The following is an 18,995-nucleotide window of genomic DNA, read 5'->3' as shown; positions in this document are numbered from 1 at the left end:
TTTGTTAAAAATAGCTGGGAATACATGGTGCTATTTCAGATTTATTAGCACGTAAAGTGGTGTGGTGGGACTTCAACAATAGAGTGGTCACTATTCTGAGAAGCAGATGTGTAGCCATAAATGCTAATTGCAAGTGCAGGCTGTTAAATACATAGCCTTATTTTTATGTAGCCCTATTTTGTGGTGTGTACACGTACTGCATCCTTCCCTCTATGTGCAATACAGTGATGTGCATAAGGTCCTTATATAGAGATAGTAAGCAAATAATACATTATATTCATACCTTTTTTTCCTGTACTTACTAAGAGAGTAAGTAAATTATTATAGACCATTCAGTGATACTGATTTCCACTGGGATAAATGATGTATTATAGAAGTGCAACTGGAAATTAGGTGATTAAGTAAGCTTTATGTTGGCCACTCTTAAAATACTGCCTGCTGTGTGACTGATGCAAAAATGAAAGTTGTTTCATAATAACATATCATACAAAAGCTATTTCAAGAAAGGTCTGTGGAGTAAATTGGGGACATTTAGAAGAAAAGTATATTTTTTTTCCTATTGCATAAAAATCTTTTACGTTATATATTTAGACAAATATTTTGCCTTGTGGATGTTATTTTATTTGCCAAAATTTATTTTGCAAATGGCTGACTTCTTTAAAGGCTATGTGTCAGTAAAATGAATATTTCTCTTCTTTAGGTCTCTGTTATATGATAGAAACTATAAAAGTGTTTAGAATGCCTTTTGTTGAAGTGTTTGCAGCGTGTCATACTCAGCTTTTAACTGCCAGGGAATGGTTTTAAGTGTTAATTTTGATGTGTGAATGTGGAAAACCTCTGGGCCTTTTATATGAGCAGTTTCTTTGCTCATGTTTTGTGGCCACAGTGACTTTCTGGCATGTTTTCATGTAAGTTAAAACCTCTTGGGCATCCACAGCAAGGCCCTTCTGCTTGCTGAATCCACTTAAATCCCTTAAAGCTTCAGAATATAGTATATCAAATTGTTCATTGAAAAATGACAAATATATTCATGAAGGAAAGAAGTTTAATGTTCATTGTTTTGCCTTTCTCTTACACAGAAAAGTAATGGAAAAGTGGGTGTCCACATTTTCTGACCTAAAGGTTAAATTTCTTTACGTGATAGGGTTCCAATGTTTTTTTCCCAGCAGTCTGCTTTCCTTAAACTCAGGCTGGCTTTTGTCTAAAGGCTGATAATGTCACCTTTATGTGAGTTAGGCCTTTTTGAAGTCTTTTAAGTCTTGTAGATAAAGAGGGTTCATACATACGGTGCTGAGCTTTGATTTCTCTAATACAACACTGCAGCATCTTTCTTCAAGTGAAATAAGGAAATTGGCATTAGGTTTGTTTTAGGATAAAGCCTTTTTATTCCTGCTTTACTTTAAACCTCAAAGTCTTAGCCTCAGAGGTCTCCAGAACCTGATTGCATCCATCAGTACTCTCCTTGCCAAAAGTGTTGCCTTCCTTTTTAAAATTTATTTCTTTTTAAATTTTTTTTGGCACTTTTTACCTGCTTTTGTCCCTTGACCTAGTAAACATCTGCTAAAATAGCTTCAAGCCTTTTTAATCTATCCTGGTTTTTTGCTAGTTTTACTGCTGTCCATTTCCCTGTGTTACAGACCAGTGCAGACTGCTCGTGTCACATGTTAGTCCATTTAAACAAATAAGTGTTCCCAGTTTGTTATGATTTTCCTGTGGCATGCTCCATCAAATGGCACGTCTCAACAACGTGCTTTGGAGGAGGAGGCTAGATCAGTGACTTGAATCAGTGATTTGGAAGGTGAGTGTCAGGTCTCTGAGGAATTCCTGTCTGCTCTGTGCCCAGGAGCAGCCTCATCCCATGGGACAGCAGCCACGGAGGGGGTGAAATGCGGGCAGAGGGTTTTGTCTGTGCCAGCTGTGCTGCGGGGAAGCAGCTGGAGCTGCCAGAGAGCCCTTGGCAGCCCTGAGCAGGGACAGAGGGGCTCCAGGGACACATAGGAGTGTAAACACTTGTCTAGCTGCAGTGGTTAGAGGAGGTATTTCTGTACTTCCATTATTAACTGATTATGAAAAGTGAAGCTAATGTTTTAATGGTAAGCTCTGACTAATGCAGAATGTAGCTCATTTGGGACTGCAGTGAAATCAGTGGAGTAGTAGAAGGTTTTCTCTGTGTTTTTGATGGCATCAAATCATGCCATGGAAAAGTATTTTATGTATGTTCTTGTACAACTAAACTGATTTAGCATTATGCAAATAGATAGGACGGTAGAAAAGAATTTTAAAGACAAATAGTGAAAAAAAGGTCTAAATTTTACATTTTTTAAATGTTATGACAACCTTGAAAGCACTATCTAGAATAGTTTTGACTGGTAAAAAAAAGTGGAAAGTTGAATTGAGTGGAGTAAAAATACTCTTATGCTGAAGTTTCAAGCCAGACTGCTAACCTCTTGAATGTTGAATCAGTTTTTGACAGTAATAGTTATTTCTGCAGAAGTAAAATTTTCAACTTTTGTTTTTTTTAAATTCCGTAACTAGTTCATTGAGAAACTGGAAGCTGGCTGGTAGCTGAAAATCAGGATGCTTTGTTCTCATCTTCAGTGTATCTGCGAATATGAGCCTGGAGCGAGGACATGTACCAGTTCTTCAATTACCAAAAAAATAACAATGAGGAGCTTTTCTGATTTCTGATAACTTCAGACAATAATGTAGTGTTAAAAGATGAAATTAATTCTTGTGGATTTCCTGTCTACTATTTAAAATAGTTTTATTTACTCAGACATCTTAAATCATAATATCAATACCATTTTAGTTCCAGTTTCTTTCTAAATGCTGATTAGGACAAATGATATGGACATAATTTCTATTTATTAGACCTCAATAGCTCAGTTTTTAATAGTAAAAAATAAGTTCAAAATATGAATACAACTGTAATTGCTGAAGCTCATCACTGCATATTTCTTGCTTTAAAGAAATTGCAAACTTAATACAACACTTCCAATTAGTCAAAACCAGCTCTTTTATTACCAACTGATACTATGTCCATTTAAGGACAATTCTTTGGCACAAACTTATTATATGTTCTAAAATAAGTTTTTCTGCTTGATTAAAAGCGATGGTTATAGTTCATTTTCTATGGAAATAAGAAGGACAAATTCTGTATCTGCCAGGGGCTTTTATTCTTGAAGTTAAAAATCCCACATAGAGATTGTGGGCTCAAATCTTGAATCTAATATTGTTCTGTAAATAAAGGTCTACTTGAGGACTCACAGCTCATCAAAGAAGCCAACAGCTGATGGGTCTGAGAACAGGCCACCAAACTTGCATTTGGAGGTAGTTTTCTTTATATAGCACAAAGTAAAGAAAACTGTTTTGATTACATTCATTCAGTGCTGCCATTTCTCAACAAAATCATATACTTATTGCAAAATCTTTTAACATTATGACCTTTTTTGCTTATGTAACTGTGTCTGATCTATGTTTCTGTTTGTGTGAAAACAAGAAACCCTACATGAATAAAAGCAATTTAAAAAAAAAATAACAACACAACCCTCTCCTCCCGAAGAACCGAGTCTACTGTGCAGGTTATATAAAATGTACACTGATAAGTAAAGTCATGACTTTTACAGTTGTGAGGGAGGTGAAACAAGGCCTGGAGTCATCTGCATTGACTTTCCTATTTGTCTTCTGAAACCTTATTACACTTTGCAAATTTATTGCCTGTATTAATGCTGATCCATTAATGCTAATTCTTGGGAGCTCAGTGCAATGCATTTCTGCTGATTTCTAACTGTCATTAGTAACCATGAAAATATTTCTTCTATCCGAATTTCTCAGCACCTTTCTTTGGAGCCTTTTTCCTGCAGTTGCTACTCAGGAAGGCAAAGCTAAATTTTTGGTGACTTAAAGTCAGGCAATGTTCATGTTCTACTGAAAATTTTGGGAGAAAGGGCAGTGTTAGTCCTGAGAGCAGATAGAAAAAGGTTTTTTTCATAACATGTTTAACATGAAATATAGAGGAATTAAAGTTGAACTTATTTAAATTTGATTGACTGATGTATGTAGGTTTATAATGCTTATGCTTAGGAGGCCATGTTTTAGAGCTGCCTAATCTAAAACTGCTTCAGAAGCATTTTGGTGTCACACATGCAAAATGTGCTGGAGCTTTTGGAGCCATCGGTGGTGGGGTCAGTGAGCACAGGGACACGGAGTGTAAGGCGGTGTGGGACCAGCAGAGTGCTCTGTGGTGGTCTGCAAAGGGCAGCGGGTCTCGGTCTGTAGGCTTGCCCACTTAGGGATGGCCTTGAGCAGGGATCCAGGAAAGTCATAGAGTGAGTTAAATTTAAGAAGTTGCTTTCTATATTTTTGTTCTATATCACAACTATGAAATTTTTCTGGTGCAAAATTTTAAAAAAATCCACTCTATGAAATGTGTTTTAAAAATGCCTACAAGGAGCCAGATATTATGGAGATGAAGCACTGCGGACTGACCTTGCACCATGTGCAATGTCCACACATTTCCATAATGGCATTACTTTTCCCATTAAGCTGAGTGAATTACAGCACGTTTTGTTTGAAGTGTTTGCTCTAGTTATGGCATGAGTGAATTCTATAGCTTTTAAAATATTGCTAGTGTTCTGTAGTCATGGCTGCTTTGCAATCAGTTGCAGTTCAGCCCCTACTAAGAAATGTAATTTCTTTTTTAGAGGGAATGTTACGATAGAAGCATATCTTAATAGGTTGCAGTGAGTGAAGGCAGTGTTTTGTGTTTTCGGAAGGGAGATGTGAAAGGAGGTAGTAAAGATGACATGTTTATGGTATAGTGCACAATGCCTCCGATCTAATTTTATTTCATGTCTTTAATACTAATTGTTGATGCTGGTCTTAAGCCAAAGTAATAGTTTGATAGCAAACCTTAAAACCCTAAGGTTGTTCAATTGAGTGGAAGGCATTAAGGTGACATCGAAGGAAATCTCATTGGAATTTGACAGCCTGATAGCAATATAAAATTTATACAAAAGGCCAGGACTAAATGAATGCATTAGATTTCACAGTACTTTTAAACTCAGAACCAACCTGTATTCAAATACTGTTTCTTCTGGCAGAGAAAGTGCTCTGATGCTTTTAGCAAGTTATTAAACATCTGAGCCTTAATTTTCCGTCTGACAGAGAAGGAAATTAGTATTTTTCTCAGTGGATTTTGAAGACAGATTTCTTAGCACATCTTGAAGATATTCAGATGTCAAGGCATTAGGGAGGATGGCCTTGAAAATACAAAGATGAAGTCAGATAAAAACTATTCAGTATTGCTTGCATTCCTTGGCTTCCATAGCACAAAGAGGTTTTATACTTTCTAATGTGTTTTTTGGATTCGTTTGGTTTTTTTAGCCTTTTGGTCAAAAACAATGAAATGAACCTTTGCCAAGAATAAAGTTTGGAACCTTCTTGTGAAAGAGCACTTCATTTCTGATGTTTTAGGTATAAAGGCTTTCATGAGACAGTCTAAGGAAAAGCCCTTTTTCTACTACTTGGTTCTGCTCTGTTCTACTTTATTATTGTAAAACCACATACTGCACCACCCTACCTCTTCCCTAGCTGATATTGTTTACTTTAAGAACAAGGGGAGTAGTCATAATTTTTATCATATTAATATGTTAGTTGGACTTATGCCAAACTTACATTAACATCTGGGTTAGTTCAGAAAGGATTTACATGAATTAAAGTATGCCAGTTATATGTAATGTGTGATTCGGGGAATGCATGTAGCACTTCAGATATTAATTCTTATGTGTTTGTTTTGAGGTTTTTTTTGTTTGTTTTTTGAGGGTTGGCTTTATTTTATGGTGGTCTTTTTTTCACACTATGTGTGTATTAATGGTCCTGTTTAATTTATCTTCATGGATTGGCCTTTGCTGAAGGAAGACACGGGTTTGTGGTGTTTTTACTTTATGTTTATATAATAAAGTGGTTTTTCTTGTTTTGTCTGGTTTTTATTTGCATTTTTAGAAATCTCTTGTTGGATGTTTTGTTGTAGTACTAGTAAACAGGCTTCCTAGTGCATTGTATGGAAATGGGTTCATACTTTAATTGGTATTCATTTTTATTACTTTAACTTCAGATTTTGGTCAAAGAACATCTGTTTGATAAGGACAGGCTTAATGTTGTTTATATTACCTGGGTTTGAAATGAAAAGCAGCAATTAAAAAATGTAAATGAATGTTTCTCAAAAGTGACCTCAGGGATGCACTTGTTTCCTACTGTTTATGCCATATTATGCAGTTTAATATTCCATGATAGCCTGCCCCTTGCCCTCCCAAAAGTTGAGCTTTAGGGGAATGCAGCTGGCAGAATTAGAGGAGAGGCTGAAGTATTAATTTAGGACAGGCAAATCCCAACCCCCTTGAAGTCTGAGATCATATAAAACAACATACCAACTTGGACACTTGTATTTCCCAGGCTGGTGCATGCTCTCATGTACTAAACTCCCCATCTTGTGAAAGTGCTTCTATTACTTCTACATCTCCATTGAAATTCTTGGGAAATGGCAGTGCTCTGGCCTGGCATGATCCTTGGAATGATGTGACTGCAAAGACTATTTCACTTGTTTAGTGATAAGACATCTGCTACTAGCAGGGAAGAACAAGGATAAGAAAAGGATGGTCTAACTATTCCAGTATAGGGCAAGAATTTATTTCAGATCTCTGTAAATACTGCTGGCAGCCTTTTCTGGTAATCATACAAATAAGCAGTCATCAGTGAGGCAACATTATTAAGGCATAATTTTTAAAGATAGATTTGAATTGCTTGACCCCCTAATTGTCAGCTGTTTTTTAAAAATACATGGCCAATAAGAAGACCTATCAAAAATTTGAGTCATTTTGGTTTCAGTGCTTGCTTGAAGCAGAAATACCCCAGCCTAAAAATGAGTATAAACTTTTGAGGATGAGATGGAGGGCACCCTTTGTTCTTTATGCTGAAAAAAAATCCAAATTATTCTGCTTGCTTTCTCTCCATGTTCATGAAGGAGTACAGGTGCATCCTATATACCACGTTGAGGCAAACAGAACTATTCTCCTGACTTGACAGCATGTGCATTTTGCAAGCCTCACTGTTTGCGGCATCACTTTGTAGATGCCAATTTTCAGGAAAGTTAAGGATTGGTAATTTTAGAAATTATACATCCTCATTTTCTCAAACACCTAAAGTTTGGAAAGGACTAGGCTTTATTCCCAACATTTTTCTTCTGCTTTTGTCATTTTATCTAGGTTTTCCTGAAATTGGTATGCTGAAAAATACTCTTAATTAATGCATATAGGAGACTTATAATTTCAGTTAAAGCATAACTGAAATTTTCCAGGATTTCCTATCGTAAAAGCACACTGCAATTCCTTAAAGGATCTGTGCTAACCTGCCTGTGCATGTGCTAAAGCACAAAAAGGAACTTCTGTCTGTAAAGGGACAGTCAGACTGCTCCTGGACATCTCCTCTCAGGATTCAGGTGATACCTGAGGTGCCTGGAGACTTTGAGGGCAAGGATACTGTTTTCCCCCTGAATATATTCAGTGCTTCTAATAAATGAAACATAGAATATGAAATATCCTCCAAGGAAAAGAAGCCTAATAAGGTATTTGGAGGATTCAGGAAGATACTGGGAAAGCACATTGGTGTGTTTGGGGGGTAAAAGCATAAGAGTGGGTGTGAAGGCTAGGAGCAAAGGCAGCATCAGAAGCAGGTTGTAGGGAGATGGGCAAGAGTCTGGGACTGTAGGAGATGATGATCTCTAATATTTGGAGGTCCTTTAGGGAGTTCAGATCTCTCTGTGGAGTCCTCAGTCTCCCTGTTCTGTTTCAACAAACAGGTGGGAAGCTCACTGATGTGCGGAACTTACACACAGCTGATTTTGGGATGGAAGCTGATACTGCTATTGCTGTTTAAACTCAGTTACAGAAGCCTTGACCTAGTCCTCCTGTTAACAGCATAGTGAGAGAGATCTATCATCAGGTATTTTAGAGGAAGAGATAGTGTTGCATACGATAGATTTGAACCACAATGCCCAGATAAAATTTATCTTGAACTTTGAAGACTGTTCCTTGCATTTATTTTAATGGAGTTCCAGTGTTGCCACTCCTGACAAATAAATTGCAAGTCTTACCAACTTTGTACTTGTTCTGAAATGTTTAGAATTTATGTGACAATCTTCTTAGCATTTCGTAAGTTATTGAGAGATAAAATCAATGTGTGGACTGAAGGCCTACATAAAATTTAGTCAGGGGTGTTGAGCACACCATGTAAACTACTACACCAGATTTTATTTTTTGTTTGACCAGATAGGGCAACAAGACATGAGGAGCCTCAACACTTGAATTGGTACTGTGCTGCTGGTACTAACCTTAAGAGAAATTGGGAAAGGTGGTGTCCCCCTTCCCAGACTTGTGAAAACTGTGACAAAACCAATTAGCCATCTGTGCATGTATTGTAATTGGTGGTTTGTGCTGTCATGGGTAGTTAAAGAACAACCAGCCTCTTGTATGTTTATCTCTCAACATACTGGTTGCACAGAGGTTAATGAGACTCCCCAGGAATATAAACATCCCTGGTATAAGTGTGGAGTATGAGATGTGTATTTTTGTTGCAACATTTCAAATAGAAACTGTTTATTTTGGAAGTGTCAGATCTGTGTTTGGCATATGAAATTCAAAGGCAGCTGTAAGACATTTCAAAGCAATCTTTTGTTGGGGTTTTTATACCACTGTGGCTTCAGTGGAATCTTAGTTTGAATTCTTCTTGTCTGAATTCTTATTGCCATAGTAATTGTTTCTGCTAGTACTGTCTTTTTTACATTTTAAATTATTTCTGCAACCTTTTCTGACGACAGACAGATATTCTATTAGACATATAAGCCCTCAATATTATAAGTTCTAAAAGCATTTAAGGATTTTTTTTCAGTCATTTTTGTTAAATTTTGTCAGCAGCCATAATTTTATGCTGCAGAACTTTATGCCTAAAGGCTCTCCCGCTTCTGTTGGGAATCATAGCTCAAAAGAGGTGTTCTGCAGCATTTACATTTCTGAGGCCTTCAAACCTTTCCTCAGTTAAACTTAAGGTTACAGTTTGTCCTTGAAACACTCTAGGGGAATCATATTTTCTATGTTATGATGCTTCTCCTGTTTTAGACTTATTTTTCCACTTACCTTTCATAATTAAACGCACTATGGGTTTTTATGGTAAAACTTTTGTTTTGCTCCCAATGCTGTAAGGGTTTTGTGAACAAAAAAAAATGCTTCTCTGTCTATTAAAAGTCTATTAGAGTGAAGACCTATTTTAATGACTAAGCTTCTAGGGAAATGTTAATTTGATTTTTAAGTATCAGTTAAGAAGATGTCTTACTATTTGGAAGAACAACAGATTAATCAAACATCAGTGACTCTGCTTCTTAAAAGAAATTTCTAAGAAAGTGTGTTCACTGCTACATAGTTTGGTCCATGAACTCTATGGCTCATGTTGTCTCATTTTTTGAGAATTTATTGGTTTTTTCTAGAAAAAAAAGTTAAGAGTACATTGTTATCATTTTAACTGTGTGTAGATAGTCATGGAACATTGTAGATTGTGAGAATTATTACTTTAAGGGGAGTTGGCTTTTTTTATGTAACACTAAGAGCAATTTTCGTAGTAATCTTCTGCTAAATCAGTCATAAATTAAATATAGTACCAGGTTTGGTTTTTTTCCCCCCAGAAGATTTTGCAAGTGGGTTTAGTGCATCAATGAATGGAAGGGAGAGCAGGTGGACACCATAGGGAGGCTGCTCATGATCATCTTTGAAAGGTTGTAATAATCAGTCCAAGAGTCTGGAAGAAAGCAAACATCACCCAGACCTTGGGAAGGGGTGGCAAGGGGCATGTAGGGGGATACCAGCCAGTCAGCCTTCCTCCATCCCTGGAAAGGTGATGACCCTCTCAGTTTGGAGGCCATCTCCATCCAAATTTCTCTTGCTGTTTGGAAGCACACCCCTCCCACACCTCAGTACGACAGAGAGCTCTCATGCAAAACTAATGAAGTGTTTTGTAGAATTTTTGGTTTGAAACACTGCGCTGTAAATCCTGTAGCCATGATTTAAGTGGAAGAAGATGTCCATGCACAGCCTTCAACCTGTCAGTTCTATGGAATCCTTCCCCTTGTTTGTCATAGACCTTAATATTTCTCTTTCCTCATGTAATAGGATTCTTCAACTTGATACAAAAGTGATAGATAGAAGCTAGATAAATTAATCAATATATTTTTTCCATGTCATTTAACCAAAAGAGAATTTGAATTTGTTAAAATGGAACAGCATGTTTTCTTTAAAATTTCCTTTCAAGAAATTAATGAAAATCTGAAACAAGGTAAGGAAAATTCTTTCCCTACTCTGAAATTGGTATTTTGCTCCTTTTAAAATATTAAAACTTTAGAGGCTTCTTGAAATTTTTTTATAGGCCAAATATTTGCTCTTGAATAAATCTCTTGATGTATAAATCCATCCCAGCTCTCTGTAGCCACTGTGCTCCATCACATGAAAATCCATGTTCTTCTACTTAATAAGATCATAGGACAATAGGGAATCTATTTTAGAACATACTGTAATGGGGTTCAGCTCTAGAGGTATGGAAAGAGATGGTCTGGGGATGGAAAATAACCACTTAGGTGAAATATTCTGTGGGGATGGGCGCACTGTGAACATTTAAGCTGTACCACCACTAACTGTATATTGTAGAAGTATTTTTAATAGTATGTGGAAGAGGCTTTTTTCTCTTGTCCTTTCTGAAGTTTTTTATCTTCAGCAGTTCAATCCTGAGATGCTTTCTATTTCTCACCTAAGAAGTCCTGGGAAAATAGATAAGCTGCTCAACATGCATTAAAGCTTTATCGGCCTCTGGACTGAAGTGCCCTTCAGCGAGAATGCCCAGGTGAATGCAACCCTCTTGTCTGAATTACTGAGATAAAAGAGGACAAGAAAAGCAGTCTGCAAGGGGGTAGTGACCCAGACAGTAGAGGGTTTTATAGGTCAAAACCAACCCTTTGTACTTAACCAAAGAACAGGTGAATATTAGTGCAATACCTGCACTTCTGGTGCTTGTTTGCTGTGAGTACTTGACTCAGCAGTGCAACACTTTGAGATCTGATGTGCCTCTTTTTGCTGATCATCATTCTATGCCAATTTAATTAGTAAAGACTGCAGTGAAACCCTTGTCCATTAGGTAGTGCAGCCCTCTAAACAAACAGAACTGGAAGGAGAGGAGATGATTCTCACAGCTCCTCCTCATATGTTATCATGAAAACCAAAAATATTCTTAAATCAGGGGTTACTTGAGTGTTTCTATTTTGTCAACCACTTTTTTAATCTCATGTCATGCCCCCATCTAACCCATTGTTTTGCTATCATCAGATTTTCTAGTCATTGTGATTTGTGTGATGGTTATACATCTGTCACATGTGCTGTGTATGCCACGCAGAACTGGTAAAATACCCACTTTTTAGACTTAGAGCAGGACAGCAAGGAGGTAGGAGGTAGGAGAGAAAGACATGGAAGAGGGATGAAAAATTGATATATTAAAAAAAAGTTATTTGGTTGAACTACCAAAAGTTGCTCAGGGATTGTTGCCTTCACGTAGAAGGCTGGCGACCTGGTATCAAAAGACAGCACAGCAGCTGAGCCTCGCCCCAGCCCCCGGGCTATAGACAAACACTGACACCAGTATGGTGGATGGTCAAAATGGCCATTTATTAGCTGATATCTTGGGGTTAAATACTCGAAGGGGTTTCGCTACGTCACAAAGGGATGGTGGGTCTTAGTAGTTAGTAAAGGGGAATGGAAATCTACCGAAGTTAGAAGGGGGTTGCATACCTCAAAAAGACTTTTTTCACTTACCTCTATAAACAAAGCTGTAGATAAAAAAGAAAAAAAACCTTAGCTGCCTTCCCGTTACATTCCAAAATCTTCCGCAGCACCTGTGTCCTTGCCTACCACAGGGATTTTGCAATATAGATTTTACTTGGATGATAAAATGATAATGGTATTTCATGCTGATATGTCTAAACCAATACATATGAAGAAATTAACTGCAGCTATGCATGTGTAATGGTGAGTCTAAACAAATTACATTATTCTGGATAAGAATAGTAGGATCATGGAACGACAGTGTGAAGATTGTGGTTAGATGTTAAGTAGTTCTCTGAAAAAGACATAAACCTTCAGAAACAAATAGGAGAAGAAAGGAGAACAAAACCATAGCTGTCATGAAGTTATTGCAGGAATACTGATTTTATAAATATATTAAATATTAAGCCTCATAAAACAGAAATGACACAGTCCAAGTCCTTCCTGTGCTGGGGCCCCAGAGCTGGTGCTATGTTCCAGGTGGGCTCTCTCTCACCAGGGCAGAGCAGAGGGACAGAACCTCCCTGCCCTGCTGCCCACGCTGCTTTTGGTGCAGCCCAGGACACGTTTGTCTCTCTGGGCTGTGAGTGCCATGGCTGGGTCATGTCCATCCTCTCCCCAGCAGCACCCCCAGCTCCTTCTGGGCAGGGCTGCTCCACATCCATTCACCCCCAGCCCGTAGGGACACTGGGGGTTACCCCGGCCCAGGAGCAGCACCTTGGACTTGACCTTGTTGAACCCCATCAGTTTTCCATGGGCCACTTCTCAAGCTTGTCAAGGTCCCTCTGGATGGCATCCTGTCCTTCAGGTATTGTCACCTGCACCACTTAGCTTGGTGTCATCAGCAAATTTGCTGAGGGTACACTTGATCCCTTCATCTATGTCATTAGTGAGGATATTAAATAACACTGGTCCCAATGGGGCCCAAACCTAAAGCCTTTCATGTGAGTATCTCAAAGTGAAAATGAAGGGAGGCTAAACTCCAGTGCTTTCAAAGATGAGAATTTTGGTGCATGACATATTTAAACTTAAGAAAGAGATGAAGGTGAACCCATCGTTTTGTGTTAAGTTTTCATTCATTACTAGAAAGCTTTTATCTCCTAGCTAAAATACTGTGGATGACTTTGAAATAGGATATCACTGAGCTTTGTCCCTCTATGAGATCAGCTGTAGCTATATATGTAACTCAAAAATGAAACATTTTCAGAGATTCATTCCTGGGATTGATACTGGTAGATATTAAAATCTAATGTTAATTCTTTCTAATTGTCTCTGAAGAAAAACTCTGTACTATCCCTCTGTCTCTAGTATTCATTATTAAAATGTGTGTCCAGAAATATTACTATCTTTTACTGGTTAGTGGTGGGGTTTTTTTTAAATTTATGGTTTTTTGAATTGCAAACGTGAATATTGTCAGCTCTCTGGGTATCCTGGGTTACATTGTGGGGTGTAACTAAACTATGTATTCTACTCCCATCTACGTTATTCCTGATGACCTGTTTCTGGTGGGTCATTTGCAACAGCTGCAAGTTGTGTGTTTGATAAGGAAAAGAAGCAAACCCTGGGCAGCATGGTAGTGCTTCTTTATCTCACAAATTGACTCAGCAGTGATAAGGACACCCAGCCTAAGGGAGTCCTCTCTGCCAGTGGGCCATAATGGCTCAGCAGCCCCACTGGGGAGCTGTAAGGACATAGGCCATCAAGGACTCCCCAGAATATCCTATGACTTGTAGGATTACATCATTCCATTGTGAAATTCCCCACTCTGGAGGAGGTGCTGGGCATTCCTGCCTGAAACTGACAGTATATCAACTGGGCACTTTAGGGACTTGGGACACCACTGCCACAAGAAGAAGCTGATCCTGGGCATGTCCACACCCCTGGCCTCAGTGCTGGGGCTGGGCTGCAGAGCCACAGGTTTCATCACCCACTCTGACATCAGCCCTGCTTGGGGTGCCAATGACCATGGATGACCATCATGCCCCACTGGAGAAGAAAACTGGGGGGGACCAGGTGAAGCAGAACCAGACAGCAGATGATGATGATGAGAACTTGACTGACAGCAATTATGCTGATTCCAATGGCTATGCTGGGAGCCTGTTCTCAAGTGGTCCCTATGCAAAAGGTGATGAGGAAACAGATACTGTTTATGTGGCTTTGGATATGAGGATGGATGAAGGCAGAAAAGAGAGAAGGGAACAACAAGAAAAAGAAGAAATAGGAAAATACCATATGAAACAACCTAAAATTCAGCAGCAGTTCTTAGACTTGAAATGGAAGTTAGTGGAGGTTACTGAGGAGGAATGGCTGAGTGTTCCAGAGGCTGGTGATTTCAGGAGCAAGCATCAGAAGAATCCTTGGTACGAGAAGCCGACTCCTGTCCCTGACAGCTTCTTTGCAAGGCATTTACTATCAGGGGAGAATCAAACTTCGTGGATTCACACCAGACATGCTTTGGTGGATCGAATATTCCATATCCAGGAGGAATGAATATGCCATATTCAGGAGGAATAACACCATGTTGATGACACTTGGGACAGGTGAATTGGATATGAAGAAGATTGCCAAGCCAGGAGCACCTTGATGGATATGAGGCTAAGTCAGGTGTCAGACTCTCTGAGTGGCCAGACTAGTGGACCCAAAAGGATATTTGACAGACTTGAATTCCATGATTCCCACCCATGGAGGAGATATTGATGATATCACAAAAGCCTGTTTATTCCTAAAACCTGTCAAAGAGATCAATCCTCATCATCTACCAGCCTGGATAGCATCAGCCCAGCTGGAGGAGGTCACTGGCAAACTGCTGGTGGCTTGAAGCCACATCATGAAAGGAGCAGAGATGGAACAGCCCTAAGACTGAAGATGTTTGGTTGGAAGCTGCTTGGCTTCAGCCTGGAGATACAGCCAAGGCTGTCATGGCCCAGGCTGTCCAGCACCTTCCACAGTCTTTTGGATTTATATCAGAGCAGCATAACTGGAGATGGATATCTGTGCCAAGATCTGTGTCTTTAGGAAAGCCCTTGAGCATGTTCCAAACTCGGTGCATTTGGGGGAAGCAGTCGTGGAGCTGGAGCAACCTGAGGATGCCAGGGTCATGCTGAGCCAGGCTGTGGGGATCCTATCCAACCAGTGCTGAACCGTAAAGACATGCAAGAAGGCTGCTAAAGTCCTTAACAAAACCCAGGGGAGTATCCTGATGGATTGCCACTTCTGGATTACTGCTGCCAGACTGCAGGAAGCCAATGGAATCACTCACATGGTGAAGAAAATCACTGACAGAGCCATCATGTCTCAGGTCTAACAGTGTGGAACTCAACAGGGAGCACCAGATACAAGATGCTGAGCAATGTGTTAAAGCTGGAAGTGTGGCCACATGCCAGGCAATCATGCGAGCTGGGATTGGGATTGGGATCGAAGAAGAAGATCAAAAACAACCTGGATGGAAGATGTAGACAATTGTGTTGCTCATAGTACCCGAGCCATTTATGCCTATTCCTTCCCAGTTTCCCCAAGCAAGAAGAATGTGTGGCTGCAAGCAGCCTACTTTGAGAAGAACCATGAGAATCCTTGGGGGCTCTTTTGCAGAGAGCTGTTGCTCACTGTCCCAAAGCAGAGGTGCTGTTGTTCACAGGAGCTAAATCTAAATGGCCAGCAGGAGATGTTCCAGCAGCCAGAAGCATCTTGGCCCTGGCTTTCCAGGCCAACCCCAACAGTGAGGACATCTGGCTGCCAGGAAGCTTGAGTCAGAGAACAATGAATATGAAAGAGCAAGGAGGCAAAGGCTCACAGCAGTGTCCCTGCAGCAAGGGGCTCCATGAAATCTGTGATGTTGGAATGGGTGCTTGGGAACATTGCTGCAGCCCAGGAGCTCTGTGAGGAAGTCTTGAAGCACTATGAGTACTTCCCCAAACTGTGGATTATGAAAGGACAACTTGAGAAACAAAAAGAGCTGGCAGAGAAAGCACCAGAGGCTTTGTAATGCAAACTGTATATGGAATCAGTCCCTAAACCCACAAAATATCTTTGTTGTCTTAAAAGTTGCAAAACTAATCGGCATATGTTGCATTATATTTTGTTTCAGACAGCGACTCTTTAAGTGAAGTTCCATCGTACCAGATAATGCATCTGGTATAGTGCAAATATTGATATTGCAAAGCTAGTTTAACAGGATATTGTGCTTGGAATAACTTGTCATGCATTCCATTATGCAAAATTACCACTGCTTCACTTGCCATCTTAAGATAAAAATTATTTCCTTTGCATTTAATACATTTGTCTCACTGCCAGATTGTTTTATTAAGGTCATGTCTTCCTGTAGTCTATGTATTCTAACTCAAACTAAACTCAGACTTCTCAATTTAAAGAAGGGGGTCATATCTCATGGTCACCCGTGATAGCAAGGATCTGAACTGAGCTTGGACAGGTGTTCCATCCAACACACAGTTTCTGGACACAACTTGTTAAGCATCTTGTTAAATAATTTCTTCATGAAATAGTATCAATGGCTTGTGAAGTGGGTGGCTAGATGTCTAAATGACTCTCACAAGTGAGTAAATTTTCAAAAGCGTTCACTTTTTCCTTCTATATTGAGTCTGCAGTTGTCAAAATGTACAGGTTTGTGTTGGGAAGCAGTGGCTCTCCTAAGCCATGCATTTCCTTCTATGAGGAGAAAACGAACACATATGGACGTGTGAAACTTTTACTAATTACTGCATTTCGTTATTACTTCTTGGAAAGGAGGGAAGTGCTAGCTGCCTTTCTCCCTTGCTCCCTGTCTCCCTTCCTCTCAGATGACTCATTGTAGACTAATGGAAATGGGACATTACTTACAAGTTCTTTTTATTAGTATGTAGTATGACCACACAGAACAGAAGTAAAGAAGTAACTACTGGCATTTATTTACTATACCATATTAATAAATGATATTTATATTTTTAGTTAATTGACCATCAGAGCTGTGACATTGTGTAATTTCTCTGTTTTAAGTGTAGCAATTTGCTATTATCTTGAAAAGCTCTGAAGATACCTCCTTATAGGTGAAGAACTGCTCCCAAGTGCCACATAGTATTTTGCAGTCTGCCCAGGAAGGAAAGTGTTGGCAGGACTTAAAGTACTGATAATGTGAAACTTGTACTTGCAGCTGGCTTCTGTGGAGAGTTTTAAAATCTAAATTGAACTCTATATTTATTTGACTTTTTAAAAAGTTATTGTATTGAAACTTTTTTGTTTTTTAGATTAATTACTCTCCCACCCCCTTGGAAGAAAACCCAGTCCCATGCTACAGGGGCCTTTGTGTGTTCCATCAACTCTATTCTTAATTCTAGATAGCCTTTGCCTTCCAGCCAGGTTCCCCAACCCTCTCTGTGGAACCACAGGCAGCAGCAGAGCACATATTTGTGCTGTAGCCAAGTTATGTTCAACCACAGTCTGCAAATGGGGTTGGGAGTAGGGCAAGGGATGGGGCTACCAGAGGAGAAGGAGGGGGATAAGAATAGTAGGGAGTCAAGAAAAAATGCTGGGATGCCTGCAGGGGTGAACAAAGACTTCCTAACAAGACTCAAATGTAAAAAAGAATTATATAGAAGGTGGAATTGAGAACAGGTAATGGGGAAGCAATACAGATACATCTTCCAAGCATGCACTTACAAAAGCCAAAGCACACCTGGAACTGGATCTTTTGAGGATGGTCAAAGACAAAGGCAACGAGAAGGGCTTTAATGCAATAAATGAAAATTCTTTTTCAATTTTTTCAATACAGTAAAAATAATTAGTTTTTAAATATGGGAGGTTTGTGTGAGTTGTATCTCACTACAGAAAGGCCCTGCAGAGAGAGATTTAGACAAATTAAGACTCCTTGGAAATAACCATTATGAAGTTTAACAAGGGTTTTGCACCTGGAGTGGGTCAATCAAGTGTGGACAGACTGGAGAATGACTGGAAAGCAGCCCTGCAGAAAGGAACCCGGGCATCCTGGTCAATGGTGAGTTGAATGTGGGTCAGCCATGCCCTGGCAGCCGTCAGGGCCAACCCTGTCCTAGGGTGCATCAGGCAAGGGAGGGGATTGTCCTGCTCTGCTCTGCTCTGCTCTAGGCCAGCCTCACCTCGAGTGCTGGGGGCATTTTGGGGTGCCTCAGTATAAGAAGGAAACAAAGGTAATAGAGAATGTCTAAAGAAGACTCCAGAGATGTGAACAGCCATCGAGGGGGGAGCCGTATGAGGAGTGGCTGAGGTCACTTGGTTTGCTGAGCCTGGAGAAGAGACTGAGGGGAGACCTTGTGGCAGTCTACAACTTCCTCAAAAGAGGAAGCAGAGGGCAGGTGCTGATCTTTTCTCTGTTGTGACCAGTGACAGTACCCAAAAGAAGGGCATTAAGCTTTGTTGGAGGCGTTTAGGTTAAATATTAGGAAAAGGTTCTTCCCCTAGAGGGTGGTTGGGCACTGGAACAGCTCCCCAGGGAAGTGACCACCAGCCTGACAGAGTTCAAGAGGCATTTGGATGACACATGGTGTGATTCTTGGGGATGGTCCTGTGCAGGGTTAGGAGTTGGACTTCAGTGATCCTGAGGGGACCTTTCCTCGGCATATTCTGTGATTCTATAACTTTGTAGGCTGTTTGACTTCCTTTCAGCCTCTGTGCCTTGGCCCAACACCTTGTTTGCTTCTGGAATACAGTTCCCTGTTTCTCTGGTTTGCCTTTTTTGCCTTCTGTGTTTCCTCTTTCCATGGCTGTCCATGACTTTTCCCTCAACATGGTGCCTGTCTTATGGCACATATTGGTCTCTGCAGGTGCTTACTCAACATCTTTTTTTCTTTTTCCTGAGCATCCTTATGTCCTGTTCTCCCTCAGCCTCAGACAAATTTATTGTTGACAGAACAAGGCCAAGAATTGTAAACATTGTGGAAGTATTTTCTCATAATTTCAACTGGAAGCTCTTATTCATGATTTCTTCTGAGCCTCACACTTGAGAGAGAGGAGGAGAAAATTTGTTCAAGAAAGTGGAAGTTATCTTTTTTCAGGAGATCTGAAGCTTCCTATCTGCTTAGAAACCAAGCTGACAAACTGAGAAGTCTGGAAATGCCTCTG

General features: G+C 39.8%; 1 protein-coding gene and 1 pseudogene across 2 annotated transcripts in view; both read left to right on the top strand.

Moving 5' to 3' along the window:
- Positions 1–18,995, top strand: part of CDK14 (cyclin dependent kinase 14) — a 340,143-nt gene that overhangs the window by 45,640 nt on the left and 275,508 nt on the right. The window lies entirely within an intron of this gene.
- LOC134561511 (pre-mRNA-processing factor 6-like) lies at positions 10,931–15,891 on the top strand (annotated as a pseudogene).

Source organism: Prinia subflava, chromosome 1 (assembly GCF_021018805.1).
Source record: "Prinia subflava isolate CZ2003 ecotype Zambia chromosome 1, Cam_Psub_1.2, whole genome shotgun sequence".
Taxonomy (NCBI): Eukaryota; Metazoa; Chordata; class Aves; order Passeriformes; family Cisticolidae; genus Prinia; species Prinia subflava.
The sequence above is the reverse complement of the archived record's forward strand: the minus strand, read 5'-3'. Positions and strand labels throughout refer to the sequence as shown.